Raw genomic sequence first — 24,507 nt, 5'->3', positions numbered from 1 at the left:
CAACCATTTAAAAATTGAATTTGTGATTTAAAAAAACCCAGAAGAAGAAACTTCCAGGTCCAGCTGGTTTTACTAGAAAATTCTGTCAAACATTTTTTTGAAAGATTTTATTTTGGGGGCGGCTGGGTGGCTCAGTTGGTTAAGTGTCCAACTCTTGTTTTCAGCTCAGGTCATGATCCTGAGATTAGGCTCAGTGGGGCGTCTGCTTGAAGATTCTCTCCCTCTTGTTCTGCCCGTCCCCTCACTCGTTCCCTCTCTCTCTCAAATAAAGAAATCTTTTTAAAAAAGGATTTTAATTTACAACCCCAAGATCAAGAGTTGCATGCTCTACCAACTAAGGCAGCCAGGCAGCCCTCCGTCAAACATTTATAAAAGAATTAGCACTACACCAATTTCCTACAATCTCTTCCAAAAAATAGAGGAGAAAATTCATTTTCATGAAGCCAGTATTACTCTGATACCAAAACCAGCAAAATCAGTACAATAACAGCAACAGACAAAAAACTATAAACCAATATTGTTTGTGATCCTAGACATAAAAATCATCAATAAAATATTAGCAAGTCAAATCCAAAAATACACAAAAGGAATTATACACAATGATCAAGTGAGATTTATCCCAGGTATGCAAGGCTGGTTTAACGTTTGAAAACCACTCATTGTAATCCACCATATCAATAAACTAAAGAAGCAAAATCACATGATCATATTAACTAATGCAGAAAATGTATTCTATAAACTCTAACCCCCATTCATAAAAAATTCCCAGCAAGTTTGGAATACAGAACACCAATTTCAACTTGATAAAGACTATCTACTAAAACCCAACATCGTAATGATGGACGCTGAATGCTTTTTCCCTAAGACTAGGAACAAGGCAAGGATGTCCACTCTCACTACACTTGTTCAACATAGTGCTGGAGGTTCTCACCACTGTAATAAGGCAAGAAAAGGAAATAAAAGGCATATGAAATGAAAGGAAGAAATAAAACAGTTCTTATCTGCTGATGACATAATTGTCTAGGTAGAAAATCCCCCAGGAACCTATGAAAACCTCTTGGAACTATAAAGTGAGTTCTTCAAGGTTGCAAGACCACCACATAAAAATAAATTATATTTCTATCTAGTAACAATAACCATGCAGAAGTGAAAATCAAAAACAATGCCACTTAGAGTCACCCCAAAGAAAATAAAACACTTAGGTATAAGCTTAACAAAACATATACAGGATCTGTATACTGAAAATTACAATGTGCTGATGAAAAACATCAAAGAAGACCTAAATAAAGAAGAAACATAGCATATTCATGGAATGGAAGACTCAACACAATAAAGATGTTAATTCTCCCCAAATTATGGGTTTAATATAATTCTAGCAAAGTCCCAGCAAGATATTTTGTAGACACAGACAGGTTTACTCTTCAATTTAGATGGAAAGGCACACACCCTAGTAAGGCTAAGATAATCATGAAAAAGAAGTATAAGGTGTGAGACATGACTCTACTTAATATTAAGACCTCGTCAGTAATCAAGACAGTGTGGTACTCGTGAAGGGATAGACGCACAGACCAAGGGAACAGACTAGAAACCCTGAAATAGACCCACACAAATATACCTAATTGAATAAAAAACAATTCAAGAGAGGAATGACAGCCTTTTAACAAATGGTGCTGGAACACGTGGACAACCGTGAAAAAAAAGAGAATTTCAACCTAAGTCTCACAACCTAAATTAACTCAAAGTAGATCACAGATTTAGATGTAGCATATAAAATCATAAACCTTTTAGAGAAAACACAGCAGAAAATTTTCAGGACCTACGGCTAACCACAAAGTTCTCCGGCTTGATGTCAGAAGCATGATCCCTAAAGAAATTATAGATTGGTCCTTATCGAAACGGAAAATTTTTTTTAAAAGATTTTATTTATGTGACAGAGAGACAGCCAGCGAGCGAGGGAACACAGCAGGGGGAGTGGGAGAGGAAGAAGCAGGCTCCCAGCCGAGAAGCCCGATGTGGGACTCGATCCCAGAACACCAGGATCACGCTCTGAGCCGAAGGCAGACACTTAACGACTGCGCTACCCAGGCGCCCCCCAAAACGGAAAATTTTTGATCTGTAAAAGACTCTATGAAGAATGTAGAAGACAAGTATATTCTGGGTGAAAATATTTGCAAGTTCCACATCTGACAAAGAACAAGTATCCTGAATAGATAAAGAACTTTCAAAACTGACAATAAAAAACCAAAAATCCAACTTGAAAACGGGTAAAAGACAGGAAGAGACATTTTACCAAAGAGGATGTACAGATGAGAAAACATGCGCATGAAAACATGCTTCGCATCATTAGCCGCTAGGGATTTGCAGACGGAAACCACGATGAGAAAGCTCTGCATACCTATCAGAATGGCTAAAATAAAAAATAGCACCAACACCAAATGCTGGAGAGAATGCGGACAAACAGAATCACTCAGACACTGCTGGTGGGAACACGCAACAGTACAGCCCCTTCGGGAAACAACTGGCCAGTTTCTTATTACACTAAACATACAACTACCATCTGACCCAGCAATTGCACTCCTGGGCACCCATCCCAGTGAAACAAAAACTATGTCACACAAAAAACCAAAAGTACATGTGGCAAAAGAAAAAAAAATCAGTTTGATATCAAGACTTGAAACTTTTGTGCTACAAACACCACCAGCAAGAACATGAAGAGAACTCACCAAAAGGGAAAACAGATTTGTAAGTCACGTATCTGATAAGACTCTTGTATCCAGAACGTATAAAGAACTCTTGCAACTCAACAATAAAAAGACAAATACCCCAACTTAAAAACGGGCCAAGGATCTGAATAGACATTTCTCCAAAGGAGATGTACCAGTAGACCCATGAACAGGTGCTGGACGTCATCGGTCATTAGGGAAATGCAAATCAAAACAGCGGTGAGAGGCGCACCACACTGGCTAGGACAGCGGTAATCAAGACAATCACAAGTCTTGGTGAAGAACGGAGAAGTTGGAATTCCCACACATGGCTCGTGAGACTGTAAAATGATGTGGCTGCTTGGGAAGCACTTCGGCAGCTCCCCAAGAAGGTTAAGCACAGAGCTGCCATGTGACCCAGCAATTCCACGTCTAGAAAAATGAAGACCTACAGGTACACAAAAACGTGTATCTAAAGTGTTCTGAGAGCATCACGCATCACAGCCCACAAGTGAAAACTACCCAAATGTCCACCAACTGGTAACGGGATAAGTAAAAGGTATTATATACAAAGGACTACATATCTCTACAGTACTTCCGGCAACAAAAAGAAACGAGGTATGATTGATGGTATTCTGTGAATGACCCTTGAAAATATTACGCTACCTGGAAAAAGCCAGTCACAAAGGACAGTATTACAGGATTCCTTTTCTTTTTCTTTTTCTTTTTTTTTTAAGATTTTATTTATTTATTTGACACAGAGAGAGACAGCCAGCGAGGGAGGGAACACAAGCAGGGGGAGTGGGAGAGGAAGAAGCAGGCTCATAGCGGAGGAGCCTGATGTGGGGCTCGATCCCATAACGCCGGGATCACGCCCTGAGCCGAAGGCAGACGCTTAACCGCTGTGCCACCCAGGCGCCCCAGGATTCCTTTTCTGTGAAATGCCCAGGATCGGCAAAGTGTAGAGACAGAAAGTGGGTGTGCAGTTGTCCAGGGCTGGAAGGGGCATGGATGGAGGAAACAGGGACTGATTGCTGATGGGAACGTGGTTCCTCTCGGTGGCGACGAAAACGTTCTAAAATTAGATTGTGGTAAATGGCTGTCCAACCCTTTAAGTGGAATAAACACCGTGGAATTTCTGGTGCACTCGAGCCAGTGCTGTGTGCATCTCAACAGCGCTATTCCAAACGAGAACAGAAGCCCTGAGCACAAATGGTCACGGCAGCTTTATAATAACTCATAACTGGGAACTACCCAGATGTCCTTCCGTGGGCGGATGGCTCCACACACTGTGGTCCGTGCGGACCACAGAACACGCCATAGCAATAAAAAGGAGTGACACCCAACGACGTGGATGAATCTCCTGGGAATTGTGCTGCGTGAAAAAAGGTTTCGTGCCCCAGGATGCACCGTGTAACATTCTTGAAATGACAAAGTGATAGAAACGGCGAAGAGATTGCCAGAGACACGGAAGAGGTGGGGGTGGGAGGGATCGCTGGGCGCCGAAAGCTTCTTTATCTGGTCTGTATCGATGCTGATATCCCCGCTGACACCCTGACTGGCATACTGCACTATTGTTCTGCAAGAGGAAACTGGGGAAAGAGCACGGGGGCTCTCTTTGTATTATTTCTTACAACTATATGTGGGTCTACGATTCTCTTAGAAGGTTTTTGTTTTTGTTTTTGTTTTTTTTTTTGGTTTTAAGAAAGTACTAAAAGGGAGGCACATTAGGAGTGATTACTTGAAGAAGATGTGAGCTAGAGCTCGTGTTTTCTGATCTGTAGCTCTCAGAGTACAAACGTGGCAGGAAATGGGAAGCATAATGCGGATACCGTCCTCTGTGTCTGTGTGCTTTTTAACTTTGTATTTGGAAGGAATTTCACTTGCGGGAAAGTTGCACCTGCACGAAAAAAGTAGCCGAAAGAGCACAGCACGCCCTTCCCCTGCACCCCTTAGGATGGTCACCTCCCCATCTGCTCTGTGCCACGCCTTGTCTTCACGCGCGGGAGCCGTAGGGCGCGTGTGGGGCGCGGCCCGTCTCCCTCAAGACGAATGAAGGATGCGTTCGGGAGAATAAGGATGTTCTCTCCTACGCGGCACACTTATCAACTGCGGTAAATTTAACAGAGATAGGATACTTCCACCTACGGTTCATGGTCCAATTTTGTCACTTGGCCCGATAATACCCCAGAGAGCGTTTTTCCCCCCGGTACAGGATTCCGTCTGGGGTCAGAAACTGCCTTTTGTGGTCATATCTTTTTCATCTGAAACTCAGCTTTTTGTAGAATCATAAAAACACAACATTTCCCCCTCTCCTCCTGTTTGCAAACCGAAGCTAGAAACGGCGTGAATAGCTGCTTGGAGGACCGAGCGCCTCCTCCAGGACGTCTCCGTGGAGGACACGCTCGCAGTGGGAACCGCGAACTGAGGAGTCCGCGGCCCCCTTTCTGGAGCCGGGACCTTCAGGCTCCGAGCCTCTCTGGCAGCTTCCAGGCCCTCGGCTTTGTCAGGCTGCCAGCTGGACGGGCTTGCGAGGCTTTCTTACTTGGAACGAGAGGTTCCCAGAGCTACATAGCTTCCATTCCTATTCCCCATCACACAGAAAGCCGAAAACAGAATCATTCCGTATATTCCCGAATGAGAAGGGAGTGAAAGGGACACAAACGAAATCCCCCCCCACGGGCGGGAAGCAGCTGCACATGATTCAAACATGGAGCGAACATCTGTAACTGTAAACCGAGGGCCTCCCTCAGGGCCGAGCAGACGCGCTCCGGAACGAACAAGGAGGACACAAGTGACGGAGACGAGAAAGCTAAGGGAGGGGGGCCTCTGTTGAAGGGGGAAAATGGAATTTTCTGCGCTACAGTAAAGCTCTGCATGAAAATAAGAGAAAGGGGAGACCTCAAGGGTTGACTCGTAAGACCCAGCGCTGGGGACCGGAGGGGGGACGGTGCTGTTTCTGGGGTAGCCGACTCTGCGCTTGCACTGCTGGAAGAACCTGTCAGAGTAACGAGGCTTTATATGCAAAAGGCTCGGCGCGGCCACCCTGCCAGCAAGAGGGCACATCTGAGGCCAGGGACAGCTGTCACCGAGCCTTGGACCCAGCACGCCCTGACGTAACCTTGGCCTTTTACGTCGGCACAAAGTTACAGCTTAGCGTCCTTTGGACCGTCGGCTTTGTCTGTTGTTTGTGTTGAAAGACTGTGTTCTTCTGAGATCACCTGCATCCATTCTGTCTCCAGCCCAGCGCAGGGCCCCGCTCCCTCCGCCCGGACTCCCCTAACAGCCTTGCAACCCGCCCCCCTCGCTACCTGCCTCCCTCTCGCAGGACCTCACTGTCGGGCGCGTCCTCGAGGACAGCCCTGATCATACCACGCCCAGTTTCAAATACCTGCTTTTGCAATAAGGACACAGTCCAAGGGTAAGCATCGTCCAAGGGCACTCGGCTACTCAGAGGCCAGGCTGGACCGAAAGTCGGGGTTTCTCTGCCCCGCAAGAGCTGAAGGGCTCTCCCCTATGCCACCTTGCTGGCCCCAGCCGCATGCCGTCAGGCCCCCTGGAAGCCCTGTCAGCCTCAGGACCCGCCTGCAGCTTCTTTTTTTTTTTTTTAATAATAATATTTTTTATTATATTATGTTAGTCACCATACAGTACTTCCCTGGTTTCTGATGTAAAGTTCCATGATTCATTAGTTGCGTATAACACCCAGTGCACCATGCAATACGTGCCCTCCTTACTACCCATCACCGGTCTATCCCATTCCCCCACCCCCCTCCCCTCTGAAGCCCTCAGTTTGTTTCTTAGAGTCCATAGCCTGCAGCTTCTGTCCGTGGTCCCTTGTGACAGCAAGAGGGAGCCTCTAACAGCTAAATCAAAGTGACCCCCACCCCCACCCAGAGGGCCCCTCCCCCCCCAGCTGCTTTCACAGAGAGTACATAACCTCACCATACCCCCAAGGTCTCCACAGTGACCTGCTGCCACCTCTGGTCTGGGACCTCACAGCCTCCTCCTCCTCTACGTGACATTCCTCCACAGTCACACCTCCTCATGCCCCTCCCCCCGCTCTGCCAGGACGCTTTCCATTCTGGTGTCCGCCCAGCCACCCTCACCGTCCAGTCCTTCCTCAAATGCCACCTTCGCAGCCAGGCCACCCCTGGCCACCCTCCCTGGTGCTCCTGACCCACTCACCTGCTCCACACGTGTTTCCCCCCACACTCAGCACCCTCCAGCACCACAAGCCAGTGCCCGGTCACTCTGCTTATCACCCGTCTGTCCCTGCGAGCTCCTGCTCTAGGAGCAAGGGGGTTTTGTGGGTGTTTGATTGCTCATGTATCCCCAGTGCTTAGACCCATGCCTGACACGAAGGAGGAGCTGAGTCAATATTTGATCTGGAAGGAATCACTCTTGTCTTCACTTCCCTTTGCAAACCCTGTATTCTGGCCAAAAAACAACTCATGTTCACCGACTTCTATACTTTATCCTATTTCTTTGCCCAGAATGCTTCCCATCCCCACACATTTTAAGGAAGTTCCAATACCAGTTCTTCCCAAAGGCCTTCCCAGACCCACCTTCTGCACCCCCACAGCTCATGTCCCGGGGGCTGACCAGTGCCTTCCTGCTCAAATGATCTGTAGCTTAAGGCAGAGTTCACATCTGCCACCGCCCTCCGCTATACAAGCAAGTGCTCCGTAAATATTGACTGAATGGATCTAACATGGGCCCTAAATTATGAACATTGTTCCCTTGCTTACCAAAAAACCCTCAAATCATTTTAAGTAACAAGTCTATGAAAGGAATACCACCAGTGTCTGCAGGGCAAAGGCTTAGGGTGGAGCTTTTCTAAAGAAACAAGGAGAATGCAACTTCTGGTGACAAGAATGCCAAGGGAACAAGACTGATCTGTTTAAGAAAAAAATGGAAATTTCTGCTGTAAAGTTCCTGAAGTGCACCCTAAGACATCCTGGGAGGGGATGCATTTGGGGGCCTCAGGGCCATTTAAACTGTGACCAGTTCTGGGGGTCCACACTGTTCACCTGACACCTGCAAGATGCCCGCACATGCTTGGTTTCAGATAGCAGTACCCATGCATGGCACATGAAGCCTCTCCAAAGAGAACCGATGCCTTTCCAATACTGCATGTCTCCTCCATGAACATGGTATAACCACTTATGCATTTGGGGTATGTCTAATTTCTTTCAATAATGTCACTGGTTTTCTGAGTGAGAGGTCTTGCATACCTTTTTTAGATTTATTCTTAGGTATACAGTATATACATTTTAAATTTAACTTTCAACTAATAGACTTTATTATTTAGCGTGGTTTGGGTTTTACATAAAAATTGAGTGGAAAGTACAGTTTCCATAATACCCACCAACACATACACACCCTAAACAGCTTTCCTGTTAGTAACATCCTGTTACTTTTGTTACCACTGATGAGCCAATATCAATATATTATTATTAACTAAAGTTCACAGTTTACATTAGGGCTCACTTTTGCTATCGTACATTCTATGCGTTTTGACAAGTGTACGATTACATGTGTCACTATTATAGTATCGTACTGAGTAGTTTCACTGCCTAAAAATCCTCTACACTTTGCCTACTCAACCCTCCCTCCCCCCAGCCCCTGGCAACCACTGATCCTTTTACCCCCTGCAGTTTTGCCTCTTTCAGAATGTTATATGGTTGGAATCATACAGTATGGAGTCTTTTGATGTGACTTTTTTCAGGTTTATGATTTTTTTTTAAGAGAGGGAGAGAAGTGTGGACAGGGAGAAGGAGACAGAGAGAGAATCCTAAGCAGACTCCATGCCTAGACTCTTGACCCTCATGACTTGAGCTGAAATCCAGAGTCGGACGCTCAACCAACTGAGGCACCCAGGTGCCCCTCAGGCATATGACATTTTTTATAACAATGTCAGCGATATCAGTTGCCAAAATGTTTTCCAAAGTGGCTGCACCATTTTACATTCCTGTCATCAGTGTGGTAGCGTCTCTGCTGCTCCACATCTTCAACCACGCTTGGTCAGTCGTCTGCATTTTAATTTCAGTCATTCTACTCGGTGTCCAGTGATCTCTCTACTTCTGACAGTGCATCTACTACGATCAAGCTCCCTTTCCCTAATGATAAAGACGCTGAACATCTTTCCTGTGCTTACTTGCCATCCGATGCCCTTTGTTGAAGAGTCTGTTCAAATCTTTTGCCCATTTTTGCTTTAATTCTTAATTGGGTTATTTTCTTATTGAATTATAAGAACTCCAAATATATTCCAGATGTAAGTCCTTTGTCTGATGTAGGTTTTGCCAATATTTTCTCCAAGTCTGTGGCATGCCTTTCATTTTCATGTATCTTTTGATGAGCGAAAGTTTATAATTTTGGTGTAATCCAACTTATTAAATTTTTTTCATAGTTCATGCTTTTTGAATCATATATAAAAAAAATTGCCAAACCCCAAATCACTAAGATTTCTTCTATATTTTCTTTTTTGGAGTTGTACAGCTTTCAATCTTGCAGTTGGATCTATGACCCATTTCAAGTTCCTCCTCACCCTCCACCTCTTCCTCCTCTTCTTTGATATGGTGTTTGATGAGAGTCAAGATTTGTTCTTTTGCATGTTGCTATCCAATTGTTCCAGGACTATCTGTTGAAAAGATGATTTTTTTCCCCACTGAAATGACTGGGCACTTTGTTGAAAATCCACTGACCATATAAGTGAAGGTCTATTTCTGGACTTGCTATCCTGTTCCATTCATCTGTCTATTTTTTTAAAGATTTTATTTATTTATTTGACAGAGAGAGAGGCAGCCAGCGAGAGAGGGAACACAAGCAGGGGGAGTGGGAGAGGAAGAAGCAGGCTCATAGCAGAGGAGCCTGATGTGGGGCTCGATCCCACAACGCCGGGATCACGCCCTGAGCAGTAAGGCAGACGCTTAACAACTGTGCTACCCAGGCGCCCCCATCTGTCTATTTTCATATCAATACCACACTGTCTTGATTACTGTAGCTCTATAATTCTTGAAATCAGGTAGTCTAAGTTTTCTGACTGTGTTCCCTTTCAAAGTTGCTTCAGCTGCTCGAGGTCCTTTATAGTCCCATATAATTTTAGAATCAAGTTGTCAAATTCTACAAAAAGGCATGCTAAGATTCGACTTTGAATCTGTAGATCAGTTCAGGAAGAATTGCCGTCTTAACAATACTGAGTCTTCTGATTAAGAGCATGGTATAACTTGCCATTTATTTAGGTCTAGGTCTTTTAAAATTTCTCTTGGCAATGTTTTGTAGATTTCATTGCACACACCTCATGCATTTTAGCCCTAAGCATTTCATAGTTTTCTGATGCTTGATTACTTTTTTTTAAAGATTTTATTTATTTATTTGACAGAGATAGAGACAGCCAGCGAGAGAGGGAACACAAGCAGGGGGAGTGGGAGAGGAAGAAGCAGGCTCATAGCGGAAGAGCCTGATGTGGGGCTCGATCCCATAACGCCGGGATCACGCCCTGAGCGGAAGGCAGACGCTTAACCGCTGTGCCACCCAGGCGCCCCGCTTGATTACTTTTTAAGTATTAAACTAACCTTGTATTCCTGGGCAGGGGGGACCAACTTTCAGCATGCTGAAGACGTCTTTTCATTGTCTTCTGGCTGAGAAAATTATCCCTGTTTTTGGTTGAGAAATCAGAGAATCTGGTTGAGAAATGATCTCTGACTTGTTGCTCCTCTGAAAGTAATGTCTTTTTTGGTTGTTTTCAACCTCTAGCTTCTTTTATGATGATCTTTGTTTTTCAGCCGTTGCACTATAGTGTGTCTAAACATGGATTTGTTTTGTTTTGTCTTAAATTCTGCCTCTAGTTCTGTAGAATTCAAGGTTTCTTGAATTTGTGACTTAATGTCTTTCGTCAGTGTTAGAGAGACTTCAGTCCCTGTCATTGCAAATATTGCTTCTGCTCTATTCTCTTTCTTGTCCTCCTAGGATCCCAATTATACGTACAACAGAATTCTCAATATATTTGTATTCTGTCCTTTTATGTCTTTGTGCTTCATTTTAGATACAATTTTCTAAACTATCTTTGATTTCACAATTCTCCCAACAGTGTGTCTACTCTGCTGTTATATCTATCTACAGGGTACATAATTTCAGTTTTTGTATTTTTACTTTTGTAATTTCTACTTGGATATTTTTCAAATCAATGTTCTTTCTAAATATGTAATTTCTAGTGTCTACCAAAATTCCCACCCTCGTTGTTTATCTTCTTGAATAGAGTAAGCAGGTTATTTTAAAGTTTATATCTCATAAGCCCAATATTTAGCATCCGTGGGTCTGTTTCTATCATCTATCATTTCTGCGGTTCATGAGGTCTTCTCATTCGCTTGGTTGGTTTTGTCGTGTGCCATTCTGTGCAAACAGTTGTGCCTGACCCTGAAAAAGATCACGCAGGCAGAAATTGTGCAAAGTGATTTGACTAATCAATGGTGAAAATTACCATGCCCTTTAAAAGTTTCTGGCAAAACATTAAAAACTCTATTATCACTTATAAATGAACAGGGGAACAAAAATACAGTAAAACTAATATGGATTTAGTACACTGTAATTTAAAACATTAGAAACACTGAAATCCAAGTCTCATTTCCTTGTTAAAAAAAAAAAAAAAAAAAGCTTCCCAAGCGTCGCTTGAACCGTACTGGCCTTCCTCTCATCGTGTAACTCACAATTCGGAGTGAGCATCTTTTCTGGGCTTTCGTAAATTGTCACACTCCTCAGTTTGGACTGGCTTCCAGCACTTATTTCACGTTCAGTGTCGTGAAGTATCTTGGAGAGCTCCTCTAATGATGAAGTGTTGCCCTTGGATCACCTTGTCTGGGACCTCTCCATCTTTCTGTCACAACCACGTTCCTCGTTGATGTGGATACGTCCCTTTTACCCAGTGCCTCTGCTGCCCATCCCGAGTCTCCAAATGGCAGCATCCCCACTGCTGTTTTTCCTGTAGCTCCATGTATGTTCAATTATAATCTTACTCCGGCGTTACCACCTTTCATTTACTTGCTGTACCTTTTTCTTGGTTGCACCTATCCAGGGCTGGAAGAACGTCTGGTGGGTTTGCGGCTGGGAGGCGAGGGGGCGGGCGGTGTGAAGGGAATGGTGGATATACAGACCGACTTTGAAAGAAGAGATGGGATTGGCCACTGATCCTTACACACATCTGTCACCTGTATAGTGATTTGCAGACTTCCTGTACCCACTTAGTTTTGGTACCTGGTTGTGGACACCTGAGCCGTGTTGGGGGGAGCCTGATGGTATTTAACTGACTGTGGTGATTGGGATTCCTGCATATGGAACTGCCTGTATTTGAGAATTTATTCCTAGAAACAGAGGCCTAGCATGATGCTTTGTTCCTGCAGTCATCTGCCAGGGTCCTGGCAATCTGGGACCACCTTCGTCCAGCCTCCAGGACTGAGATTAGTTAGAATGGGGCTCAGTTTGTGAGCAAGCTCATTGATTTCCAGTCACCTATATTCCTAGAGGGCAGCTTTTGGGTCCCAAAGTTTGGGCTGTTTCCCAGGATTTCCCCTTCTTTTGGTTTTACATCCCAAGTTTTTCCTCTTAGCCATAGAGATATGCTATTTAGCTTCTTTACTGTTTCATCCATAAATTGGCCAACACACAGGGAAGGTCAAGTGCCCATCTTCTCCAGACCTCAGCCTGACCACTGTTCACCACCTGGCGAGTTCTCCAATGCCATGGTGCATGTTTAAAGATTTTGTCCACCTTTTTGAGTTGACTTTCCAACTCCTAAGCCCTTATCAAGAATGGAGCCCCCATCTCAACATTTTCAGACCACTTAATAGTTGTGAATATCAGTTCCGCGGTTTGAAATAGCTGTTTTTCTCTCTTTTTTTTTTTTTTATTTCCAGAGCTCCAGAGTATTTCTGTACCCTTAAATAAACTCCGTAGACTGGCACATGACTGCATTTCCTTAAGGTTTTCCTCATATTCAGGTAATCTTAGTCACATATCTTTCTAATAAAATGCCAATAAAATTTTAGAACAGGAAAACTCATCTTTTCAACAAGCACAAGAGCATAGATTATTAAGTAGAGAGGGAGGCTTTGTTCATTCAGCAGATATTTTTAGGAGCCTTCTGTGCTGGGCCATGTGCTAGCCACTGAGGGTACAGGAGTGAAGAAAGCAGACAGCATTCCCTGCCCCCACAGGGCTGCCCCTCTAGGGAGGGGAGGCGGAGGAGAAAGCAACAGAGCATGTCCTACGTTGGCCAGCGACAAGGCAGGCAGGAGGGGCTACAGTTACAAAAACGGGGTCAGAGAAGACCTCCCCATGTGTGGAAGAAGCACAATTAGGATGTCCTTCCTCCAGTGAACAGGGACACGGAGCTGGGAGAGTCCCAGGGGCCAGGACCTCCCTACACTCCGGCACCGTCCACTGCTCACCCTTGGCAGTGGCAGCTTTGCCCCTGGCCTCAGCCTGCTGGAGGGAAAGAAGGAAGCCACCACGCTCTGCTGTGCTCTCACACGTGTCCCTCTACAGCTGTCCCCGCTTGTGTCTGGGCGACCTCCCCTACCCTGACGGCCTCATGCATCAGCAACTCTGGTCCCAGCGTTTTATCTTTGATGTTCTAGATCTGTCTTTCGTCGACACAGCTGGACACTAAGCAGGTCACTCACATTCGAGTATGAACAAGAGAGACGGTGAATTCCATGAGCACGGGGTCATGGTGTGGTACCAAATAATGGCCCCCACAGATGTCCACGCTCCTATCTTGGAGCCTATGGCTATGTGACCTGGCAGAGGGGGCCCTGTAGGTGTGGTTGAGGGTACTGCAAGGGGTTGGTTTGTGTGCCCCCTACCAAAAGATATGTCCAGGTCCTACCTCCAGCACTTCAGAATGTGACCTTATTGGAAAAGGGTTCTTTGCAGAGGTAGTTACGATGAGGTCATATGGGAGCAGGGTGGGCCCTTAATCCATTATAAATGGTGTTCTTATATTTAAAAAAAAGGGCGAGGGCATTTGGACACAGACACACCGTGTGTGTGAGACCACCGTGTGATGACAGAGGCAGAGACTGGACTGTGGTGTCTACAAGCCAGAGAATGCCAAGCTTGACAGCCATCGCCACAAGTTAAGCAAAGGCAAGGAAGGGTTCCACCCAGAGCCTCGGGGGGTGCGGCCCTGCCCGCACATGGATGTCAGACTTCCGGCCCCCAGAACTGCGGGGGAACACACTGCTGTTGAGCATGCCACTCAGTTACGGCCACGCGAGGAGGTGGACGGTCCCAGACCCTGGCAAGGAGAGTACCCGGGGTCATCTGGCTGGGCCCCATCAAGTCCCCGAGCCCTTGCAGCAGAGGGAACTCCCTCCGGCTGCCGCGGGCAGAAGGGCGGGTCCGAGAGATTCAGAGTGTGAGGACGACTCCCCCCGTGGTGCTGATTTTGACCACGAAGGGGCCACGGGCGAAGGGATGTGGGCCACTTCCCGAAGCCGAGACCCACCCACGGCTGACCGCCGGCGAGGGAACAGGGACGGTGGACGGCGTGTCCATCCGAACAGGCTGACCTGTACTGTATGTAAAGTATACGTCAGTAAACCGGACTTAAGAAAAAACCCAACCTCAAACCCATCTCGGTCGCCTGATTTGTAGGGAGCCTAACAGAAAGAAGGAAGTCTGGTAAAATGGATTCTGGAAGCCAGCCCAACGCCTCGTCACGCCAGCGGAGGAAGGCCGCCAGGTCGATCTCCCAGGCACCTCTGGGAGCCGGCCCTGCTCACACCTGCCGTCACAGGCTCGTGACAGCCCCGGGCAGGATACAGCTGTCTTGTCCGCACGGCCACGGCCACGGAGCCAGAAGCCTCCCGGCGCTCGAAGGCCTCGACACCACCCGTCATCTATAACCCGAGGAAAGGGGCTTGCATCTGTCTACGGGATAATAGCCTCGCTCACTGCTATCAAACCAAACGGTGTCAAGCTAACGGCACACGATCCAGCTCTTGTCCCACCAAGTTTGCCTTTCGGGGAGCAATTATCATGCTTATATGATTAAGACAGACTCGCTGCTCGGGGGCTTATCTGCTTTTAATGCTGGAAGTGTCGGCGACAAAGAGAAGGCCGACCCCGTAACTAAGCGAACGCTGCTTCCCGCATTTAGGTCATTACATGCACAATTAGAGTTAATATTCACCTACGATTTGCATTCTGCTGAACTAAGTGGGTCAGAAGGATTTCGCCGGAGCACTTAACGCCTCCGAGATGGTAATCAGAAGAACTAAAATGGGGTCTGAAGTCTCTTGGATAATTTTTGTTCACTCTTGCCTCTTTCCCGACTTCCTTCCTTTAGTGAAAGGAGGTTCTGAATTTTAAAGACAAATATTTATTGAGCCACCCATTCAGCTCACTGTTAAAATTCTAGCATCATTTGCTCTGGGACCTGTGTCCCGTCTTGGCCTGGGAGCCCTACACGGGGCTTTGCGAGGGCAGGTAACCATGCCTGTGGCCTTTCCACGGCTTCCCCAGCGCCTAGAACACTGCCTGGCACAAGGGAGGCACTCATTAAGTATTTGTTGAGTAAATGTCCAAGCTCGGAAGTCAATGACAGAAGCACTCAGCAGGTGCAGTGCCGGCGGAATACATCGAATCAGAAAGCCGTGCGGTTTCCATGTCTGCGGGACAAAAGCTTGCATCCGGTCCAGGGAGGGTCCCGGAAGGCGTGACGGAGGAGGGGGCACTTGGGCATCTCCCTGGCAGGGTGGTCCCACAGCAGCTGCAGCTCACGAAGCCAGTCGCACGGCCCGAGGCTGAGCCGATGGGGAGCAAGGCGGCCCAGCTCAGGGCTTCTGGGGTCTGCGTCGCACGGGGAGAGCAACTTCCAGCAGAAAAAGCACCTGGGCGTCTAAGTGCTTGCGTCGGGGAGGTCCGAGTGGGGCAGAGTTCAGAGAGGCCCCCCCTAAGAGGGTAGCTTCAGGCTTGGAACCACAGGGCAGGGGCTCGGGGGGAGGGCTGGGGGCGGGGTAACGGAGTGTCCCAGGCAGGAGGGAAGGTGCTGGGTGCGTGAGAGGAACTGGCAGTGCAGGAAGAATGTTAACCCCGGAGAGGAGGGCCGCGCCTTCCTGCCCACACGGAAGCCAGGAACTAAGGCTGGATGAGTCACTGCAAAGCCGGCAGTGAAAAGAAGCCGAGAAACAGCTACAGGGTCCTTACTATGGGGCAGGTATAACCACCCCTGGAAAGGGCTGGCGTCCACCCCACGTGTGGATGAGAACCTTGAGGTGCAGGCCAGGAGGGCCCACGGGAGGCCAGTGCTGCAGCGCCCCAGCCAGAGGCCACATCCTGGGCCGGGAGGGAGGCCCGGCCAATCTCAGTGGGAGTCTCTGGGTGGGTCAGGGTGAGGTCAGGAGGCCGGTGCACGTTGGGCCTGAGGTCACGGCGGCAAGGACCAAGTGCACGGGCCTCTAGGGAGGAGGCAAGGCCCACTGGACCCAGGGAACGGTGGAGAGCAGCTGCTGGCACCGAGAGAGGGGTGCCGAGGGCTCCAGCCTGGAAAGTGAGCATCTGCGTCCCTGGCCCCCTGGCAACGCAGCTCGGGGCGTGGACAGGTGATGGCAGAAGCGGTCTTCCGACACCGGGCAGAGGACGTGCTGACACCTCCGGCTAGGGTGTCACTTCTCATCTCGGAAAAGCAATTCCTTCACCGAGCCCTAGGTTTGGATTCTTGCTCTTGTCCTTCAGGGCTCTCGTTCTCGGAGACCATGCCAGTCTCAATGCCGTAACTGGCCATGCATCCTTCTGAAATACGTTCTAGAGAAGGATTCACGTGGCTCAGAAGGCCCACATGCAATGCACGGTCAGTTCGGGCTTCCGTGCTTCTGTCTTCCGTGGTCGAGCCATGAATGAGCCATGGACGTGTCTGCCTTCCTGCCTACCGTTTTCCTTCCAGATTCTTGCTTCCTTATTGTCTCGTGTCCCGTGAGTACTAAAGATAGCAGCTGTCCTTGAGTGTGGTTAAATATTCACGTCCACCTAGCCTCTGACCTCGACGCCAAAGGCCAACTTTGTCAGATTCATCTAAGAGAACGGAGCAGACGGAGGTCGATCATTTTCGGTCTCCAGGGTGAAAACAGATCACCTTTTCCTCTTGTTACATTGATACCCTGCTCCATGCTGTCTCCCCCGTCTTCCCACGCGGAGCCCGGAGCTTGGAGAGAATGACTACGGCCCTTCACAGAAAGCGTCTTGCTGGAAGCTTCCCGCTGTCACTTCAGCTGGGAACTGTGACCTTCCTCTCTGGGGTGGCCTTTACAGGCTCTCCCCTATGCCTGCCCCTTCGCCTCGCCCTCTCCGCTCATCCAGAACCTCCTTTCCCTGCGCCTCACTGACGCCCCTGGGCACCAACATCCCCAGCACCCCGAAACATGCGCTCCTTTAACCCTGTGTGTGCCGGTCCTTTCCTGTCAAGGGACACCAGCTTCAAGTGCTTCTAAACATTCGATACCTCTCTCCTCACGCCTCTCATTATTCAAAGCCTTCTTCTCGGGGTGTTGCTCCCCGCAAAGCCCGGGCTGGGAGCATCCTCGCCCGGCTGAACTCACTCCTTAGCCCTCAGGACTCCTGGCTGCATAGAACGGACTAGGTTTATCGTCCTGATTTGACGACTGCAACAACAGAATGTCTTCCTTTCTGGAAAACTCTCTCCATACATGGGTGCTTCTCAGAAGACGAGGGAGGGAGGTGGTTTTCTGAGCCTGCACGTGCTTGGGACTGTGCGCTGGGCACCATCAGGGGAGCCCTGCAGACGCGGGAGGGAGGCCCCTGCCCAGACCAGCGACAGTGACGGAGAAAGGGGGCAATCATCATGGGCCTGCGGAGTCCTCCCCGCGCAGATCCGGACATCCTGGGACAGCATGAGCCGTTCAAATGCTCCGGTTTCAACCAGATTTCACATTTCTCTGCACGGTGTTCCTTTTAAACATCATCCACGTTAATCCCACCCCCGACGTGCAGAGAGAAAACCAGAAATGGAAAGTGAATGCACAGCAAACGATAAGCCTCTGGCCCCGGTTTCAAGCTATCCCATGAAATGAGCCACGAGGAGACTGCAGAATTTATCAGATTTCCTCACGATCCCTAGAAAGGCGGAATGTGCTCGCATTTTGGCAGCCTAGACAACCTGTCCGATAGGGAAAGCTGCCGGAGAGGCTTTTAAAAATTCTTCTGGCCAAGAAATATCCCGTTTAACACACAGGTAATAGGAGAAACGGGGCGTGCAGACGGTCCGGATTGGATCGCGAGCGATCCTGTCTTGTACAAGCCATGTTGCGTAAGTGTAAATCTGCATTTAAGGAGCCACGTCGCGCTGACAACTAACTTCCTAGAATATTTCAGAAAAGACACATCCATATGTCAACCTCTACGTAACTGGGCCCCTCTTACTGGAGCTTGGCAATTTGTCACCTTCGTGTGGTTATCACAGAACCGCAGGCTCGTTCAGTTACAAATGGCTGCAAGAAAGCTTGGGGCCTCACTCACTCATAAAAATGGAAGAAAAAAAAAAAAGGAACTACAACATACCGTTCACTTTACTCTGTTATAATTTCGAACCATTCATACGAAGCTTCATAATCTTTGAGGCGGTTCATCTTTCTACACTTGCTTTCCTAACGTGGATTATCCGAAGTGATGCTTCCCTAAAGGTTTACTTGTGGTCTCTAAGCTAAAGTGTAAAGCGAGTACATCAGACGAGAAACCGTCACTCCTCTTTATTTACAAATCTCTTAAAACAGAGCAAAACCAAAGCGGTCAGATGAGTGCGGCTTCCTGCAACACGGAGACATGTAGCCAGCACTGTCTCTAACTGCCCCGGTGCCTATCTTAGCCCTGCACCTGCACTGTCCGCTGGACCCCTGCCCCCTCAGAGATAAGCCCTCCTAAACTTGCGCCGGGGGAAAGATACCCCTTTCCTGATGAGCCAGCTGTCCGGACCCTGAATCCACGATCTTGCAGGAAGAAAGAGCATTCTGTTGAATAAGAGTTTCAGGCCAGGGGCGCCTGGGTGGCACAGTCGTTAAGCGTCTGCCTTCGGCTCAGGGAGTGATCCCGGCGTTATGGGATCGAGCCCCACATCAGGCTCCTCCGTTAGGAGCCTGCTTCTTCCTCTCCCCCTCGCCCTGCTTGTGTTCCCTCTCTCTCTGGCTGTCTCTATCTCTGTCGAATAAATAAATAAAATCTTAAAAAAAAAAAAAAGAGTCTCAGGCCAACTCATAACAAGTCTACCTGATACACGACGTGCCCCAAATCTAGTGAAGATCACGGTCGGAATCATTCCAACTGCAACGACCGCCTTTATGATATGGATGCCATGGGCACCGCACAACGGGTCCCGCGAGGGTGCAGCGATTCCCGTCTCCTTGTGGCGGAGAGTAAGGTCTCGCCATCCCAGGTGGGAGGGAAGCCGCAAAATGCCAAGGGGTGTGACGGGCTGTCCTGCCATCCGCACTCCTAAGTCGGCTCCCACCCACACGGGCGTCCGGTAGAAAACACAGGCCCGCCAATCAATCCTCGTCGAATTGAATTCTGCTAGTCGCTTTGTTCAGCGACCATTTGCAAGGACCTACTCGGGGCGTAAGACCAGCCGGGCAGACACGGACAGGACACACGCCGCTCTCGGCGAGTCAGACCCGTGGGGAAAGTCAGACCAACCAGAAGCCTCGGCGCAGCCCAGCAAAGCCAGGCCCAAGTCCCGGAGGACTTCACCCTCCAAGGATGAGGACCGTCGTCCCCACGCCCCACTGCAGTGGAATAAGGGTCGCCGCATCAGATACGAGCACAACGGGAGGGCACAACCGCATTCAGAGAAAGCCCGAAACACTTGTGACCGTTTTGCTCGTCCTGGCATAGGTCTCTTGTTTATGTATTCAAAACCAGGCAACAAAATCCGTATGCATGGCGGGAGGTGTGGCTTTCTGAGAGCCTTTGAAAATTCATAAAATGGCCTGGGCGAAAATAACGTGGGCATCAGCTGTGGCTCACGGAGAAGCCCAGGCCAGGGCTTCCTGCTTCGTGGGAAGACACGTCGGGGCTCTGCACGGGTTTTCCTATCGTACAAGCGGTCTTCACATAGGCTGCCACTTTTGAGCTTCCCAACCCCTCCGAGAAGTGAAACGGGATTTTGGGATGAGAAGAGAGCGGTAGAGCTGTCTAGAGAGGTGGACCAAGACCCCGGGCCTGGCAGGCAGCAGCTAAGGAGCCAGAAACCAGTTCTCGAGCTGAATGACCCAATGCATTTCCACCGTGTCGGGCTGCTTCCGACGCAAACCGAAATGTCTGAATGCTTTTTCTTTTACTACGTGCTGACCTCGAAACAAAGGCCGCTCAACCACAAAACTAATTCGAACAGGGCTGACCCCGCGGGGACTAACTTCTCCACTTCTCGGAGTACAGAGACTCTTCCAGACACCACGCTGTCACAGTGACGAGATGCTACGTCATTCAGTATTCCAGGGCAAGGAACGAACGCACCGCCCGATCACAACTGTCAGACGAGGTCACGTCCGATTATCCGCAGAACCAGTCAAAAAATCGCACACACGTGCTCCTTTGTCATAAGAAGCTCACGGCATGTCAGCGTTAGGGATCCTTGGAAGAAGAAACAAGGTCTCTCACATATGGTCCGTTGGGGCTTCTAGGGCTTTCCTGTTTGGTTCTTACTTTATTTTTATTTATTTATTTATTTTAATTTTAAGATTTTATTTATTTGTCAGAAAGAGAGAGATAAGCAGGGGGAACGGAAGGCAGAGGGAGAAGCAGGCTCCTCACTGAGCAGGGAGCCCAATGCGGGACTCGATCCCAGGACCCTGGGATCATGACTTGGGCCGAAGGCAGACGCTTCACCGACTGAGCCACCCAGGTGTCCCTGGTTCTTACTTTAAAACTATCTTCAGGGGCGCCTGGGTGGCTCAGTCGTTAAGCGTCTGCCTTCGGCTCAGGGGGTGATCCCGGCGTTCCGGGATCGAGTCCCGCATCGGGCTCCTCCGCTGGGAGCCTGCTTCTTCCTCTCCCACTCCCCCTGCTTGTGTTCCCTCTCTTGCTGGCTGTCTCTCTGTCAAATAAATAAATAAATAAATAAATAAATAAATAAATAAAATCTTTTAAAAAAAATTTAAACTATCTTCACACCAAGTTGGAAATTACAGTTCACTACCTCATTCTCCCGACCCACGTGACCTGGCCTTGGAGGTGAGCTCGCGTGTTCCGTGTCCCTAATAAGCAGATACAGCAAATGTCTCCCCGCACACAGAAACTATGCCTATCTTTGGAATGTCTATGGAACATGGGAAAGACTGACTCAGTATCAAGTCACCGAAACCAGAAATAAAAACAGAGGTCCTCAAATTCAAAACCAGCAGAAATTATACAGGTCACAGCCTCTCTCAGAGCAGTGAACAAAATTAGTCCAAATGTTCGTTAGAAACACCAGCCACTTGGAAGGTGAGACACTCCTGCTAGTTTCCTTTAAGAATATTTTCGCGCAGAGACTGCGGGAGAGGAAAAGGAGAAAAGAGAATTGGGGGTGTTTAAAATCTGTTTACACTAAGCCGAGAAACATTTGATTTTTTTTAAAGATTACTGAAAGAATACTTCTCGTACAAACACAGCTGCTCATAGCACGCAAGAAAAAGAGCGCTGGTTGTCAATCACGGAACGGCAGGGTGCTTTGGCAAAAATAGTTCCCCTCCATATACTCCAGTTCCACCTCTTAGGATGAGATGAACAATCTCCAACTTTCTTTTTTGTATTCTGGCACAAAAATCAGCTTCACGAGCAGATCCGTGGTTGTCTTGCTCCATACTGAGCACCCAAGCCCATAGCAGCTACTCAGTAAATAGTTGCAGAATGAATGAATAATATAGATATTACACACAATTATATATATAATATATATACACACACATATATATTATATATATTATATATGTGTGTGTTATATGTGTGTGTATATATATCTATACACACACACACATTAAGGGACTGGCTAAATAATGACTTTACCTAGACACGATGGAATAGTACATAGATATTTAGAACGATGAAGCAGAAACACATTTATTTCGCACGGGCAGATTCTTCACCACCCAATAGTCAAGGAAGCAGAAGCAGACCACAGCGTGGCTGCTGTGGGAGAAACGTACCTTTTCTCCCCTCTCTTATTCTCTCTCACACACACAATGTTTAAAAATCTGTTTGCAAGTCTGACAGGCATGAGCTAGTACAAACTATCTCGTGATTATGGACTGTCTCTCATTATATGTCTAAGATCTGAGAAAAGAGAAAAAAACCATTTTCTCTACGGTTGGTTACTTGCTTTTGCCTTAAAGTTGTAGAGAAGTGTGTCTCATCCCCTGTCTGGCCCCTCGAGGACAGGGATGTCTCCCATCCAGCCACTTCTCCAGGCTGTCCCTGTCCTGGGTGATGACAGTTCCAGACCTGACCTACCACCCCAGCAAGCTATCTGCTTGATATTCAAATCTGCATGGAAACAGCAAGAAGAGCCCCCAGGCCACTCTGCACGTTCGGGCACCTGTAACTTCAGTGTCTGTCAAAGAATAACACTTCTCACAGCTCAGCTGCCCAGATTCACAGGACGTGGAACCCAGCCGCTAGAAAAGAATGAACCTCTCGGTAAAACTGAGAGAGGAACCTGCCAGGTAGCAGCATCTGCGTTCACTGGACTTTCGAAGCACTGAACATACACCTAACTTTGCACCACAAAGTAATAACTCACCCCAAATGGCTAGTTTGTAGGGCAACACAAGTCAACACGTAAATATTTCCGTCTGGAAACAGGAGCGAATCAAACCTTCCATTTACCTGTGATGGCAACGTCTTACTTCTGAGCTGGTCTCTCCTCCAACAGTTCCTCGGTTCCTCGCGGAGGCAGGGCCCTTCCCTGCAGCCTTGGCAGTAAGAAGGTAAAGGAGGAAATGATTACGATATGTCCTCTGGATTCTCCCCAACTCTCCACCACCTTGGCAGAGGAAAGTCACCGTGACCCTACTTCAGCAGCAATGGAAAACCCGGTGCCCCCCTGCCCTGCCGACTCCCCCCCTCCCGCCCCCGCCCCGCGCACCCTTTCCCGAGCGGCCCTGGGAGAGGAGGGGGCTCCTTGGTTTGAGGAGGGGTAGCTGGAGTAGGGGTGGCCGCTCAGCCCTTAAGGGCCCAGAGCGCCCCGCAAAATCCGACACATTACACAGCCGCGGACTTTCTTAGAAAGACGTCTGAGACTGACATATGGGGCACGCCGTCCCTCCTTTAAAGTTAAAAAGGCGAGGAAAGCATGGGCACGCAGCCGTCTGTCCCCGGTCGGTCTGGGGTGGGCGCGAGGGCAGCACCCAGCTTCCGGAGCGCCGCCGGCACCGCCCTGCGGACCCCGGGCCCCCGCGGCCGGGACGTGGGGAGAGCTGGGCGCGGACGCGGCGCGCCGGACCCGCAGGGCCGGGCCGGGGAGAAGTGTGGCGCCGCTGCCCTGGGCTCGGCCGGGCGGCCGACTGCGCTCGGGGCAAAGTGCTGCAGTTCCTCAAAACTGCTCCGCGGGCGAGTTTCTCCCGTGCGACCGCAGCCGCCCGGCGCGCGGCCCCGGCTGTCCGTGCGTCCGGGCCTCCGGCTGCCCAGCCTCGGGGATCCCAGGGGTCTCGGGAAACGCCCCCAGTCGGTGACGCCCCAAGTCGACCGGGCCGAGGGAAGGGCGCGCCCAAGGCCCCCGCCCGCTGGGCCTTCCCTCCCGCGGGACAACCTGTGGACCCGGCGTCTCCGAGGCCCCGGGCTTTCGGAGGGAAGCCGAGCAGGGGGCGGCCCCCTGGGCCCGGGGATCCCCCGCACCAGACCCAGCCGCTCGGCCAGTGCCCCCGGGTCCCGCGCATGCGCCGCCCGGCCCCTCCTCTGGCCGCTGCTGCTCCGCGTCCCGAGAAGGGGAGGCCGGGTTCTCGGACCCCGCGAGCGCCCGCCCGCCCCTGGGCACCTGGGGCCGGTCCGTCGCCTGCGGGTCCGCGGGGCGAGCGCGCCGAGGGAGGCGGCGCCGGGCAGGGCGCTAGCTGCCGCCGCCTCCGCCCCCGCCGCCCGCTGCCCCCGCCTTGGGGCCGCTGCGTCCCCTGCCCATGCCCGGCGCCGCCTCTCCGCGCCCGTGCCAGCCGCGCCCCCCGCGGCACGCGCCGCCCCTCTGCCCCCCGCCCCGGCCCGGCTGCGCGGGCAGCTAGCGCGGGTGGCCGCCGGAAGCCCCGCCCCGCCCCGGGCCTCTGACCGGGCCCCGGGCGGGACACACCCCCCTGGCGGCGGCGCCCGATTGGCTGCCCGCGGGGTCGGGGGCGGGGCCGCGGCCTCGGAGGCTCCCACCTCGTGCCCGGCGGCTGCTGCACCAGTGGGGAAACTGAGGCCGGCGAGGCGAAGGGACTGCGGAGGTCACCGGGCGGGCGGGTAGAGAGCCACGGTGGAACAGCGCGTGCAGCTGGGCGTCGGCGCGCGTCCAGCCCCGCGCACCGGGAGGGGCTGCAGTCGCGGCGGGGGCGGGCGCGCGGCCGCGGACCCCCGAAGGTTCCCGTCCGGCGCCCAGGCCACGCTGGCGAGGCCCCTCCTCCCTCTCGGGAGCCCTGCTCTGCCTGCCTACGGCGAGCTGGTCTAGACCCTGGCCGAAGGGCTAGTGCCCTTGAGTCGCGGGTGCGCGGGTGGAGGCGGTTGGGGCAGGACTGCCCCAAGGACCCCAGGATACGAAAGAAGGAGAAAGAGAACACGAGCTGAGAGGACGCGTCAA

At 50.0% G+C, this 24,507-nt stretch overlaps 1 protein-coding gene across 3 annotated transcripts in view; it reads right to left on the bottom strand.

The window, feature by feature from the left end:
- Positions 1–23,793, bottom strand: part of PPARA (peroxisome proliferator activated receptor alpha) — a 61,725-nt gene extending 37,932 nt beyond the window's left edge. The window contains exons 1-2 of one of the 3 annotated variants that reach the window (XM_040637709.1): positions 23,722–23,793; positions 22,575–22,660 (exon numbers count right to left, since the gene is read on the bottom strand). The gene's annotated coding sequence lies outside the window, so the exon portion shown is untranslated. Of the gene's footprint in view, positions 1–22,574; positions 22,661–23,496; positions 23,564–23,721 lie in introns of those variants that run through there. The other 2 variants (XM_040637710.1, XM_008702885.2) reach the window with 2 other exon arrangements.
- Between the last annotated feature and the right edge of the window lie 714 nt (positions 23,794–24,507).

The sequence above is a fragment of the Ursus maritimus genome, unplaced genomic scaffold (genome assembly GCF_017311325.1).
Source record: "Ursus maritimus isolate PB19 unplaced genomic scaffold, ASM1731132v1 scaffold_21, whole genome shotgun sequence".
NCBI classification, from domain to species: Eukaryota; Metazoa; Chordata; class Mammalia; order Carnivora; family Ursidae; genus Ursus; species Ursus maritimus.
Note: the sequence above shows the minus strand (reverse complement) of the source record. Positions and strands in the feature narration are given on the sequence as shown.